Source organism: Pongo pygmaeus, chromosome 7, assembly GCF_028885625.2.
Source record: "Pongo pygmaeus isolate AG05252 chromosome 7, NHGRI_mPonPyg2-v2.0_pri, whole genome shotgun sequence".
Classification (NCBI taxonomy): Eukaryota; Metazoa; Chordata; class Mammalia; order Primates; family Hominidae; genus Pongo; species Pongo pygmaeus.
The window spans coordinates 125,219,941-125,235,174 of record NC_072380.2 but is presented as its reverse complement, the minus strand read 5'-3'; the positions used below and the strand labels follow the sequence as shown (position 1 = coordinate 125,235,174).

Sequence of the window (15,234 nt, the reverse complement as noted above, 5' to 3'; positions counted from 1 at the left end):
TGAAATAGCATTCCTTGTAAGTAATTACCACTGTTCTTGTCTTGTTAATTTTTTTCTTCTCATGGCACTGCTAAGTGGCTAAATATATGTTGTTCTGTAAAAGAAATTTTAATTTAGTTGGTGGATAAAATGAATAAAAACTTAAAAATTTTAAATGCTATTTTAACTTGTTAAAGCACATTATCTCTTTGAGAAAAGTATCTAATAGATTTTCTATCTGTATAGTCTTAAAAAGTCCTATTAACAGAAATGTATCAATGTTTCTATGATCAACTATGAGTGAAAACCAGTTCTCTTCAAATGTGTCAGAATTCAAATTCTGGCTCTTTACTAACTGCTAATTTTGGGCACCTTACCTAGTGACCCGATACTGGGTTTTCTAATTGACATAGGAATAACAATGCTCATCTCATAAATAAGTTATTAAATCTAACAGAATCATGTGTGCACAGTATTTGGTATTGAGTAGACAACTGGTACCTAATGAACCATTATTTTTACATAAATAAATGTAACATTCAAATGTCTTGAAAATAAATAATACAAATAATTTTAAAAAGTATGAAGGAAGGACTTTTGAAATCAGTGCCAACAAAATATACTGTTTTAGGTAAACAATTATACAGTTAAACAATTGTCTTGGCTGACTTTTTGTTTATGGAACACAATTATTTGCCCTACTAACACAAACGAATTGTTTTGTACTATATGACCCAAGCTTATGTGAAAGAGAGGTATAAACTGAAAAGTCAATATCTCTAAATTTGCACTTTAAATATATATTTTGAGAAAAGGGAATAAAGGGAGGCAGCGAAGATGGCCAAATAGGAACAGCTGTGGTCTACAGCTCCCAGCGTGAGTGACGCAGAAGACGAGTGACTTCTGCATTTCCATCTGAGGTACCGGGTTCATCTCACTAGGGAGTGCCAGACAGTGGGTGCAGGGCAGTGGGTGCAGCACACCATGCACGAGCCGAAGCAGGGTGAGGCATTGCCTCACTCGGGAAGTGCAAGGGATCAGGGAGTTCCCTTTCCTAGTCAAAGAAAGGGGTGTCAGACGGCACCTGGAAAATCGGGTCACTTCCACCCTAATACTGCGCTTTTCAGACAGGCTTAAAAAACGGCACACCAGGAGATTATATCCTGCACCTGGCTCGGAGGGTCCTACACCCATGGAGTCTCGCTGATTGCTAGCACAGCAGTCTGAGATCAAACTGCAAGGCGGCAGCGAGGCTGGGGGAGGGGCGCCCGCCATTGCCCAGGCTTGCTTAGGTAAACAAAGCAGCCAGGAAGCTCGAACTGGGTGGAGCCCACCACAGCTCAAGGAGGCCTGCCTGCCTCTGTAGGCTCCACTTCTGGGGGCAGGGCACAGACAAACAAAAAGACAGCAGTAACCTCTGCAGACTTAAATGTCCCTGTCTGACAGCTTTGAAGAGAGCAGTGGTTCTCCCAGTACGCAGCTGGAGATCTGAGAACGGGCAGACTGCCTCCTCAAAGTGGGTCCCTGACCCCTGACCCCCAAGCAGCCTAACTGGGAGGCACCCCCCAGTAGGGGCAGACTGACACCTCACATGGCCGGGTACTCCTCCGAGACAAAACTTCCAGAGGAGCGATCAGAGAGCAGCATTCATAGTTCACGAAAATCCACTATTCTGCAGCCACCACTGCAGATACCCAGGTAAACAGGGTCTGGAGTGGACCTCTAGCAAACTCCAACAGACCTGCAGCTGAGGGTCCTGTCTGTTAGAAGGAAAACTAACAAACAGAAAGGACATCCACACCAAAAACCCATCTGTACATCACCATCATCAAAGACCAAAAGTAGATAAAACCACAAAGATGGGGAAAAAACAGAGCAGAAAAACTGGAAACTCTAAAAAGCAGAGTGCCTCTCCTCCTCCAAAGGAATGCAGCTCCTCACCAGCAACGGAACAAAGCTGGACGGAGAATGACTTTGACGAGTTGAGAGAAGAAGGCTTCAGATGATCAAACTACTCCGAGCTACAGGAGGAAATTCAAACCAAAGGCAAAGAAGTTGAAAACTTTGAAAAAACTTTAGACGAATGTATAAGTAGAATAACTAATACAGAGAAGTGCTTAAAGGAGCTGACAGAGCTGAAAGCCAAGGCTTGAGAACTACGTGAAGAATGCAGAAGCCTCAGGAACCGATGCGATCAACTGGAAGAAAGGGTATCAGTGATGGAAGATGAAATGAAGCAAGAAGGGAAGTTTAGAGAAAAAAGAATAAAAAGAAATGAACAAAGCCTCAAAGAAATATGGGACTATGTGAAAAGACCAAATCTACATCTGATTGGTGTACCTGAAAGTGACGGGGAGAATGGAACCAAGTTGGAAAACACTCTGCAAGATATTATCCAGGAGAACTTCCCCAATCTAGCAAGGCAGGCCAACATTCAGATTCAGGAAATACAGAGAACGCCACAAAGATACTCCTAGAGAAGAGCAACTCCAAGACACATAATTGTCAGATTCACCAAAGTTGAAATGAAGGAAAAAATGTTAAGGGCAGCCAGAGAGAAAGCTCGGGTTACCCACAAAGGGAAGCCCATCAGACTAACAGCGGATCTCTCGGCAGAAACTCTACAAGCCAGAAGAGAGTGGGGGCCAATATTCAACATTCTTAAAGAAAAGAATTTTCAACCCAGAATTTCATATCCAGCCAAACTAAGCTTCATAAGTGAAGGAGAAATAAAATACTTTACAGACAAGCAAATGCTGAGAGATTTTGTCACCACCAGGCCTGCCCTAAAAGAGCTCCTGAAGGAAGCACTAAACATGGAAAGGAACAACCGGTACCAGCCGCTGCAAAATCATGCCAAATTGTAAAGACCATCAAGGCTAGGAAGAAACTGCATCAACTAATGAGCAAAATAACCAGCTAACATCATAATGACAGGATCAAATTCACACATAACAATATTAACTTTAAATGTAAATGGGCTAAATGCTCCAATAAAAAGACACAGACTGGCAAATTGGATAAAGAGTCAAGACCCATCAGTGTGCTGTATTCAGGAAACCCATCTCATGTGCAGAGACACACATAGGCTCAAAATAAAAGGATAGAGGAAGATCTACCAAGCAAATGGAAAACAAAAAAAGGCAGGGGTTGCAATCCTAGTCTCTGATAAAACAGACTTTAAACCAACAAAGATCAAAAGAGACAAAGAAGGCCATTACATAATGGTAAAGGGATCAATTCAACAAGAAGAGCTAACTATCCTAAATATATATGCACCCAATACAGGAGCACCCAGATTCATAAAGCAAGTCCTGAGTGACCTACAAAGAGACTTAGACTCCCACACAATAATAATGGGAGACTTTAACACACCACTGTCAACATTAGACAGACCAACGAGACAGAAAGTTAACAAGGATACCCAGGAATTGAACTCAGCTCTGCACCACGCAGACTTAATAGACATCTACAGAACTCTCCACCCCAAATCAACAGAATATACATTTTTTTCAGCACCACACCACACCTATTCCAAGATTGACCACACAGTTGGAAGTAAAGCTCTCCTCAGCAAATTTAAAAGAACAGAAATTATAACAAACTCTCTCTCAGACCACAGTGCAATCAAACTAGAACTCAGGATTAAGAAACTCATTCAAAACCACTCAACTACATGGAAACTGAACAACCTGCTCCTGAATGACTACTGGGTACATAATGAAATGAAGGCAGAAATAAAGATGTTCTTTGAAACCAATGAGAACAAAGACACAACATACCAGAATCTCTGGGACACATTCAAAGCAGTGTGTAGAGGGAAATTTATGGCACTAAATGCCCACAAGAGAAAGCAGGAAAGATCGAAAATCGCCACCCTAACATCACAATTAAAAGAACTAGAAAAGCAAGAGCAAACACATTCAAAAGCTAGCAGAAGGCAAGAAATAACTAAAATCAGAGCAGAACTGAAGGAAATAGAGACACAAAAAACCCTTCAAAAAATTAATGAATCCAGGAGCTGGTTTTTTGAAAGGATCAACAAAATTGATAGACTGCTAGCAAGACTAATAAAGAAGAAAAGAGAGAAGAATCAAATAGATGCAATAAAAAATGATAAAGGGGATATCACCACCAATCCCATGAAATACAAACTACCATCAGAGAATACTACAAACACCTCTACGCAAATAAACTAGAAAATCTAGAAGAAATGGATAAATTCCACAGCACATACACCCTCCCAAGACTAAACCAGGAAGAAGTTGAATCTCTGAATAGACCAATAACAGGGTCTGAAATTGTGGCAATAAGTAGCTTACCAACCAAAAAGAGTCCAGAACCAGATGGATTCACAGCCGAATTCTACCAGAGGTACAAGGAGGAACTGGTACCATTCCTTCTGAAACTATTCCAGTCAATAGAGAAAAGGGAATCCTCCCTAACTCATTTTATGAGGCCAGCATCGTCCTGATACCAAAGCCGGGCAGAGACACAACAAAAAAAGAGAATTTTAGACCAATATCCTTGATGAACATTGATGCAAAAATCCTCAATAAAATACTGGCAAACAGAATCCAGCAGCACATCAAAAAGCTTATCCACCATGATCAAGTGGGCTTCATCCCAGGGATGCAAGGCTGGTTCAATGTACGCAAATCAATAAATGTAATCCAGTATATAAACAGAACCAAAGACAAAAACCACATGATTATCTCAATAGATGCAGAAAAGGCCTTTGACAAAATTCAACAACCTTCATGCTAAAAACTCTCAATAAATTAGGTATTGATGGGACATATCTCAAAATAATAAGAGCTATCTATGACAAACCCACAGCCAATATCATACTGAATGGGCAAAAACTGGAAGCATTCCCTTTGAAAACTGGCACAAGACAGGGAGGCCCTCTCTCACCACTCCTATTCAACATAGTGTTGGATGTTCTGGCCAGGGCAATTAGGCAGGAGAAGGAAATCAAGGGTATTCAATTAGGAAAAGAGGAAGTCAAATTGTCCCTGTTTGCAGATGACATGATTGTATATCTAGAAAACCCCATTGTCTCAGCCCAAAATCTCCTTAAGCTGATAACCAACTTCAGCAAAGTCTCAGGATACAAAATCAATGTACAAAAATCACAAGCATTCTTATACACCAATAACAGACAAACAGAGAGCCAAATCATGAGTGAACTCCCATTCACAATTGCTTCAAAGAGAATAAAATACCTAGGAATCCAACTTACAAGGGACGTGAAGGACGTCTTCAAGGAGAACTACAAACCACTGCTCAGTGAAATAAGAGAGGATACAAAGAAATGGAAGAACATTCCATGCTCATGGGTAGGAATAATCAATATCATGAAAATGGCCATACTGCCCAAGGTAATTTACAGATTCAATGCCATCCCCATCAAGCTACCAATGACTTTCTTCACAGAATTGGAAAAAACTACTTCAAAGTTCATATGGAACCAAAAAAGAGCCCGCATCGCCAAGTCAATCCTAAGCCAAAAGAACAAAGCTGGAGGCATCACGCTACCTGACTTCAAACTATACTACAAGGCTACAGTAACCAAAACAGCATGGTACTGGTACCAAAACAGAGATATATATCAATGGAACAGAACAGAGCCCTGAGAAATAATGCCACATATCTACAACTATCTGATCTTTGACAAACCTGAGAAAAACAAGCAATGGGGAAAGGATTCCCTATTTAATAAATGGTGCTGGGAAAACTGGCTAGCCATATGTAGAAAGCTGAAACTGGATCCTTTCCTTACACCGTATACAAAAATTCATTCAAGATGGATTAAAGACTTAAACGTTAGACCTAAAACCATAAAAACCCTAGAAGAAAACCTAGGCATTACCATTCAGGAGATAGGCATGGGCAAGGACTTCATGTCTAAAACACCAAAAGCAATGGCAACAAAAGCCAAAATTGACAATTGGGATCTAATTAAACTAAAGAGCTTCTGCACAGCAAAAGAAACTACCATCAGAGTGAACAGGCAACCTACAAAATGGGAGAAAATTTTTGCGATCTACTCATCTGACAAAGGGCTAATATCCAGAATCTACAATGAACTCAAACAAATTTACAAGAAAAAAACAACCCCATGAAAAAGTGGGCGAAGGGCATGAACAGACACTTCTTGAAAGGAGACATTTATGCAGCCAAAAAACACATGAAAAAATGCTCACCATCACTGGCCATCAGAGAAATGCAAATCAAAACCACGATGAGATACCATCTCACACCAGTTAGAATGGCAATCATTAAAAAGTCAGGAAACAACAGGTGGTGGAGAGGATGTGGAGAAATAGGAACACTTTTACACTGTTGGTGGGACTGTAAACTAGTTCAACCCTTGTGGAAGTCAGTGTGGCGATTCCTCAGGGATCTAGAACTAGAAATACCATTTGACCCAGCCATCCCATTACTGGGGTATATACCCAAAGGACTATAAATCATGCTGCTATAAAGACACATGCACACGTATGTTTATTGCGGCATTATTCACAATAGCAAAGACTTGGAACCAACCCAAATATCCAACAATGATAGACTGGATTAAGAAAATGGGGCACATATACACCATGGAATACTATGCAGCCATAAAAAATGATGAGTTCATGTCCTTTTTCAGGGACATGGATGCAACTGGAAATCATCATTTTCAGTAAACTATCGCAAGAACAAAAAACCAAACACCACATATTCTCACTCATAGGTGGGAATTGAACAATGAGAACACATGGACACAGGAAGGGGAACATCACACTCTGGGGACTGTTGTGGGGTGCGGGCAGCGGGGAGGGATAGCATTAGGAGATATACCTAATGCTAAATGACGAGTTAATGGGTGCAGCACACCAGCATGGCACATGTATACATATGTAACTAACCTGCACATTGTGCACATGTACCCTAAAACTTAAAGTATAATAATGAAGAAGAAGAAAAGGGAATAAAATAAGAAAATAATTATACAATAGGTGAATATAAATGGCTCCAAATTAGAAAATATTTACCAATGAAATATTCTTCATATTTGTATATTCTACTCTCTACTGTTTATTTTTTTTAAGTGGGAACAATTTGTCAGAGTGCGGCTTAATTTTAGTTATTTCTATTGTAGTTTAGCAATAAACAATTCTTGCTTTTACTTTAGATTAGTAATACGTAGTGTCTTCCACTTAAATTGTTATTGCAATTAAATATCTGCATACAGTAATATGGAAAGGTGTCTCAGGCTCAGTGTTTACAAATGCAACTTCCACTTTACACTCAACCTTATCTGGTTAAGTGGAAACATACTATTTTAGATGCATTTCTGGGAATTTTTATTGTAGATAATCTGTGAAAATAGCAGTACATTTTTATATTTATTATATTTGTAGGGCACATTAAAGTTATAGAAACAATATATTTCATACTAGAACTTTAATAACTCTGCCTTCATAAGATTTTTTAAAGATGAATAGAAATTTGATCTGAGCCTTAAAACCAACCTATTGAAATAAAGTTACATTGATGGTTACTATGTTGTGAATGAAAAATTAACCTGTTGGCTAGAGATCTTTTCTAAAACATGTGCTTACACAGCTTTTCAAGTGTTCAGATTTCAAATGGGAAAATATTCTTTTCATGAATGAATGTTGGTGGGTGCCAAGAATCAAGTTAAATGCTTTATATTCATAATCTCATTTAATTCTCACAAAAGCCATATAAGATATGGTTATCATTCTCATTGCCAAAAGAAATACGTTAATGTTCAGAACATCAGTTAATTTGTTCAAGATCATACAACTAGCAGATGCCTGGAGTGATAACTCAAACTCACATGTCTGAAAGGAGATTAATGTCATGCTTTGTACATACTAAATGCTTAGCAGTTATTATTACAGTATTATTATTCTAGATACATGCATTAATATGCCAGAGGGAATAGAAAGCTTTCAGTTATATATTATTAGTTGCAATAGAGTTCTACATTTTAATCAGTTTGGTTTCCTGATTATAATTCCAAGCACCACATCAAAGGTCCCAATCTAAAAAAGGAGATGAAATATGAGTGAAACAGTGAGAAGAAATGAAGGAAAGCTGGAGTACATACATGCCCATTTGAAAGGGACAGATGCCCTCTCTGGCTCTAGGCATTTTGCCCTGTAGGAAGACAGGAAAATTTTAAAGTGGAATTTGAAATAAGAAATTTTATCTAAAGTCATCTAGTTTCTAAAGTATAGAAGTGGTATTAAAGAGAATGTAAATGGACTATAGGCCACTAAACCACTACCATGGGTCAAACTTGGCTCGTGGAATCATGTTTGCCACTTCAGTGTCTTACCTAAATTCTTCTTCCCTAGATAAATCTGTTTCATCCTACCCATTCATTCATATGTTCATCCATTAATTCATTCACTCATTCATCCTAGGAGAGTCTATTAAGAGCCAGGTATTGAACATATTTATCACCAATTAATTCTCAAACTCGTCTTTTCATTAACTCCAGCAACTCTTAATTTCATACATTCTCTCTCTCTCTCTTTGCTCCTTTCCATCACCAAACCTTCTTGTTTCTTTAGTGTTAGTTCTGCTCCCTTGTGCTTAAATTCTGCTCATTCTTCCAGACTCTGTGCCAAGATCCCTTTTCAGTAAAATATTTTCTTACTATTCTAGCTCATGCTCCTTCCACTAGTTGTATTTCTTTTTCCCCAAATAAAGATCAGTATAAACGGCGTAGAAATTCATTGTTCTAGAAGTTTTTTGTTTTTTTTTTTGTTTTTTTTGGAACAAGGTCTTGCTCTGTCACCCAGGGTGCAGTGCAGTGGCACAATCACAGCTCACTGCAACCTCAACTTCCTGAGCTCAAGCGATCTTCCCACCTCAGCCCCCCATGTAGCTAGGACTACAGCTGTGCACCACACTTCACTAATTTTTAATTTTTTTGTACAGATGAGGTCTCATTATGTTGGCCAGGCTGGTAATGGTATTTTAATTATGGTGCCTTTGCTTCCCCAAATATATTAATATCATGGATACCTTTGTCTCTTAAAATGTCTATATAAAACAAATATTTTGTACAGGGTAATAATATAATTTACTATCCAAATTTAAGGTATTTTGGAGATTAAAATCAAGTGCTAATAAAAATTAAGCTCAGCAATAGGCACAAACCAGGATGCTCCTACACAATCAGGAAGTATTGTTGTTTTAATTGTCAGTTTTTATTTGAGCCCCCCTTCCCCGATTAGTACAATTTAATTCCATTCTTCTTTTGAGCAAGTAGCTGTCCATTGAAAGTCAACATAATTAATTAAAAATAATAAATCAGGCAATAGTAGCTGAACAGTCTTCACCAACGAATGTAACAGGCGATACGTATTTCCCCAAACTTGGTGCAAAGTGAATTTAACAGAAATGTAGGTCACAGACCAACTTGATAATCATCAATCCACTATCGGCAGCCTCATGACTTTTATTTCATGATCCATTCATCCTTTCTAGAGTCTGTTGCTTTATCTCTTGGTGTTATTGTCTGCAAGGCACTTTTGCTTAATCAGAGCTACTTAAGTCTAATATTGCCACTTCTTTCTGTCCTAGGTGCTGTCCTCGCTTCTCAGCAGTCAGCTTCTATATCCTCTGCTTACATTTTAATCTGCCTGTCTCATTCCACTTTAGTTCCCCAGGGAGGATATCGTTGGGTATCATGCTGTCATTTGCCCACAGAATACTAGATTCTGACAGAGCATTTTCTATGCTCTTCACTCTTTGACCTCTCTGTTGAGAATCTTCCCCTGCTGGGTAATACAAAATGCTGAGGCCCATAGCTAATATTGTTGAAAAATCTCAAGGAGATAGATACCTTAGCCATGAGAGGCTGAAGTTCCCCAGCTTTAACAGATTGCATGGTGCCCCTGCCTTTGTTCTCAACCTTATTATTGTTCACTGCACTGCTCTAACAGTCGGCTAGCCACTCACTTCTTTATCCCTCCAGCCAAACTTTTCTCCACATTTCTACCTGAGTGATCTTTCCAAAATACAAAATTGGACATCACTTCTCTGTTGAAAATTATTTAATGGCCACACAAATCTAAACTCAAAACTTTGGCATGACATTTAAAGCCTCCAGAATATGTCCCAACCTACCTGCCAGCTTCACTCCTCACTATTCATTTATATGCATCCAGAGGTCTAATTAAATTTTCCTGAAAGGACAATGTCATTGCACGTTTCTACTGCTTTGCAAATTCTCTTCCATATTCCTGAAACACTTGTGCCTACATTCAAAATTCGTACATTTTTAGTCATTTTCCAGGGCCTAGGCTAAATGCTACTTCTGGTAGCAATGAACTACTAGACAGAATTACTTATTTCCACATATGTACTACTCTTCCCTGCTTTGCTCAGGACAGTCCTCATTTGTGCCTGTTATCCTGGCATTCTGACTGTTTTGACATTTATCCTGTATTTTCCCTTTTTAACAAAGTATCACTATTAATAGTTCATTAAAATAAGCCACAGTGTATTTATTAGATCCCTGCTTTGCGACATAAGTTTGCAGTGCTCAGTAATTATAATGCATGGTACATCTGAAAGACAAATGCTATTAGGTTGGTGCAAAAGTAATTGTGGTTTTTGCCATAATAACTTGTATCTATTTCTCAACTTTTTCCAGATGCCAGGTAATTAACACTTACCTTTCAAGCATAGCATGTAGGACACTTACAGATAAAATGAAACATTCTTAGATATGAACAGGTCACCCATTCTGACCCTAGATGGTGGTGGGAGGAGTATTTTTTTATTATTATTATTTATTTTTTGAGATGGAGTTTCACTCTGTCACCCAGGCTGGAGTGCAGTGGCGTGATCTTGGCTCACTGCAACCTACACCTCCCGGGTTCAAGCAATTCTCCTGCCTCAGCCTCCTGAATAGCTGGGATTACAGGTGCGTGCCACCATCCCCAGCTAATTTTTTGTATTTTTAGTAGAGACGGGGTTTCACCATGTTAGCCAAGACGGTCTCGATCTCCTGACCTTGTGATCCACCCGCCTCAGCCCCCCAAAGTGCCGGGATTACAGGCTGAGCCACTGTGCCTGGCCAGGAGGAGCATTTGACGTTGTTGCCCTGACAGATATTTTGTGTAACAGATAGTTATGCTACAGCACGTATTGTGGTTTGAATGATATATAAGACTGACAGGCCACAAATTGGCAGGATTAGGGGGAAATATGGAAATATGTGTTCTTGAAGTATGTGTAGAAATAGAGACTGAGAAGTTGATCTACAGACCTACAAAATATAGCCTGAATACTATGCCACAAGTATATATGCTGTTTATTTTGTTGTGTAAATTTGGAACTAATTACTTTATCATTCAAATATGTTTTATTATCTTGCAATAGACATTTATGGCAGCAATGAGATTTTAAAAAGTAAATGTTTAATGAAAAGGTACGTACTGAACATTCATTTCTTAAGAAAGCTGATATCCACTAAGATGTCCAAAAGGAAAGTCAGTTCTACTGAAGGGGCTGTCAAGAAACACCCAAGCAGAGATCAGCAAGGATTCTACAAAAACCAATCCTTGTGCAAGTTGAAACGATAGCAGAAAATGATCCAGAGTAGTTTTTTAATCACTATTTGTAAATCCAAGAATTTCATACATCCAGAAACATATTTTTTTTTAAAAAAGCAGAGAGTAGCACATAATCCCATTTCAATAAAGCTTATTTAGATAAGTGATAAAACTTTTTTAAGAGGGAAAATCATGCACTGATCATTTATTTAGCTGTGTGAACAGAAATTAGTAAAACATTGAATTAAATGAAACACTATTATTTTGTGTATCATGTTTACATTTTATAGGCTAGTGAAGAGAGCAGTTTTATTAATATGTGCCAAAATGTGAATCATATTGAATGGTTATTTGAAGCCATAATAATGCATTAAATACATCTTCATCATTTTAAAGTACCTGATGTATTAAATATGTGTTAATCATTTTACAGTACCTATCTTCAACAGCCACATTATTTTTATTTCAATTTATTTTACTTTGGTAAGAACAATTAACACGAGATCTACTTTTTAGGCAAATTTTTAGGTGCAGGGTACATTATTTTGGCTGTAGGTACAACACTGTATAGCAGGTCCCTAAAGCTTATTTATATTGCTAAACTGAAATATTATGCCAGTTGATTAGTAACTCTCATATCCCATGTCCCCTAAGCCCCTGGGAAAAGCCATTTCACGCTCTGATTCTATTAATTTGACTATTTTAGATACCTTTTATAAGTGAAGTCATGCAGTAGTTGTGTTTCTGTGACTGGCTTATTTTATTTAGCATAATGTCCTCAAGGTTTACTCATGTTGCTGAATATTGCAGAATCCTTCTTTTAGAGACCAAATCGTATTCCACTGTGTGTCTTTCCCATATTTTCTTAATCTGTCAGTAGACAATTAGGTTGTTTCCAACATCTTGGCTATAGTGAATAATACTGCAATGAACTTAGGAGTACTAATACCTCCTCGAGATCCTCATTTTAATTATTTAGGATAAATATCTAGAAACAGGATTGTTGGATCGTAAAGTAGTTCCATTTTTAACTTTTTTGAGGAACCTTCATACTATTTTCCATAGTGGCTGGCACCATTTTGCATTCCCACCAATAGCATGTAAGAGTTTCTATTTCTCCATATTCTTGCCAACACCCTTTTTTTAATAAATAATAACCCTCTTGACAGGTATGAGGTAATATATTATTGAGATTTTAATTTGCATTTCCTTGATGATTAGTGATGTTAACCATTTCTTCATATACCTGTTGTCCATTTGTATGCCTTTTTTATAGAAATTCCTATTCAAGACCTTTGACTGTTTTTTATCAGTCATTTGCTATAGAGGTGTAGAGGTTCCCTATGAATTTTGGATATTGATCTATTATTAGATATATGGCTTGAAAATATTTTCCCCCATTCCGTAGCTTGCCATTTCATCCTGTTGATTGTACAGAAGCTTTTATGTTGGATGTATTCCTGCTTATTTTTGTTTTCGTCACCTATGCCTTTGGTGTCATGTCCATGGAATCATTGTGAATACCAACATTATAAAGCTTTCTTCTCTTTTTTTTTTCTTCTGGAAGTTTTACAGTTTCAGGTCTGGCGTTTAAGCTTTTAATCCATTTTGAGTTTATTTTTGTGTATGCTTAAGATAAGGGTCTACTTTCATTTTTTGCTTGTGGATATCCAATTTTCTTAATACCATTTGTCAAGGAAACTATCCTCTCCCCTTTGTGCATTCCTGGTACCCCTCCCCCACTGCCCACACCTTTTTCTTGCCTTGTCTTATGGCATGGACCCGTTACCTTTTCATAGATTTATTTCTGGTCTCTCTATTCTCTTCCATTGTTTTATAATGTCTCTCTTTATGCCAGTACCATACAGTTTTGATTATTGTACTTTGGTAATATATATTTGAAATCAGGAGATCTGATGCCTTCAGTTTTGTTATTCTTTTGCAAAACTGATTTGGCTATTCAAGTTATTTTTGGCTTCATGTGAATTGTAGAAATGTTTTTTCCTATTTACAATCCATGAACAGAGGCTCTTCTTCCATTTGTTTGTATCTTTAATTTCTTTCATTATTGTTTTATAGTTTTCAGTATAGAAGTCTGTCACCTCCTTAGTTAAATTATTTCTAAGTATTTTATTCTTTATGAGATTATTTTAAATTAGATTGTTTTCTGAGTATCCTTTTTAGATAGTTCGTTGTTAGTGTATATACAAACACAATTGATTTTTGTATGTTGATTTTGTATCCTGAAACTTTATTGAATTTATTAGTTCCAACAGTTTTTTGATAAAGTCTTTAGAATTTTCTATATATGAGATTGTGTCATCTGCCAACACACACTATTTTACCTATTTTTTTTTCAGTTTGGAGACCTTTTGTTTCTTTTTCTTGCCTAAACTGCTCTGGCCAGGACTAGAAGTACATGCTGAATAGGAGTGGGAAGTGAGCATCCTTGGCTTATTCCTGATCTTGGAGGAAAAGTTCTCAGTTTTTTGTTTTTTTTTTCCAGACAGTATGGTGTTAGCTGTGGTCTTTTGATATATGGCCTTTATAATGTTGAAACATTTTTCTTCTTCTATTCCTAATGTATTGAGGATTTTCTTTTAACATGAAAAGGTATTCAATTTTGTCAAATGCTTTTTCTGCATCTATTGAAATTATCATGGGATCATGTGATCTTAATCCATTATTCTGTTAATGTGGTGCATCAAAATAATTGATTTTTGTATATTGAACTATCCTTCTGTCCCAGGAATAAATCTGACTTGGACATTGTGTGTGATCCTTTTAACATTTTAATGTGCTGTTGGATTTAGTTTGCTAGTATTTTGTTGAGGATTTTTGTACATGTATTCATCAGAAATATCGATCTTTAGTTTTCTTTTCTTGTGGTGTATTTTTCTGGCTTTGGTATCAGGGAATATTGCCTTTACAAAATTAATTTGGAAATTTTGTTTTTTGTTTTGTTTCAATTTTCGGCGGTTGGTGGGAAGAGTTTGAGAAGGATAGAAATTAATTCTTATTTAAACGTTTGGTAGAATTCACCAGTGAAGTCATCTGGTCATGGGCTTTTCTTTGTTGGGAGATTTTAAAATACTGCTTAAATGGCCATATTAATAATGAATCTATTCATGCTTTCTATTTCTCATGATTTAGTCTTGGTAGACTGTATATTTCTATAAATTTATCCACTTTTTTCCTAAATTATCCAGCTTGTTATCATATAATTGTTCAACATAGTCTCTTATGTCTCTTATTTCTGTAGCATTATTCTTTCTTTTCTGATTTTATTTATTTTAGTCTTATCTCATTTTTCTTAGAATAGCTAAGGGAATTTCAATTGTGTTGAGATTTTCAAGAAACCAACTCTAGTTTTATTTTTTAATTGTTTTTCTATTTTCTATTATGTTTTTATATTTTCTTTAATCTTGATTATTTCCTTCCTTCTGCTGTGAGCTTCTTTGTTCTTCTAGTTCCTAGAAGTAGAAAGTTACGTTTCTTATTTGAGACATTTTTCCTTTTTATGTAGGTGTTTATTGCTATGAACTTCTTATATAGTTCTATTTTTTCTGTTTCCCATGCATTTTGGCATGTTGTGTTTTTGTTTCATTTGTCTTGAGGTATTTTCTATTTCTCTTTTTTATTGATATGTAATAGTTGTACATAT

At 37.0% G+C, this 15,234-nt stretch overlaps 1 protein-coding gene across 1 annotated transcript in view; it reads left to right on the top strand.

Moving 5' to 3' along the window:
• The window catches only part of CSMD3 (CUB and Sushi multiple domains 3), a 1,221,229-nt gene that overhangs the window by 876,403 nt on the left and 329,592 nt on the right, over positions 1-15,234 (top strand). The gene's annotated exons all lie outside the window — the stretch shown is intronic.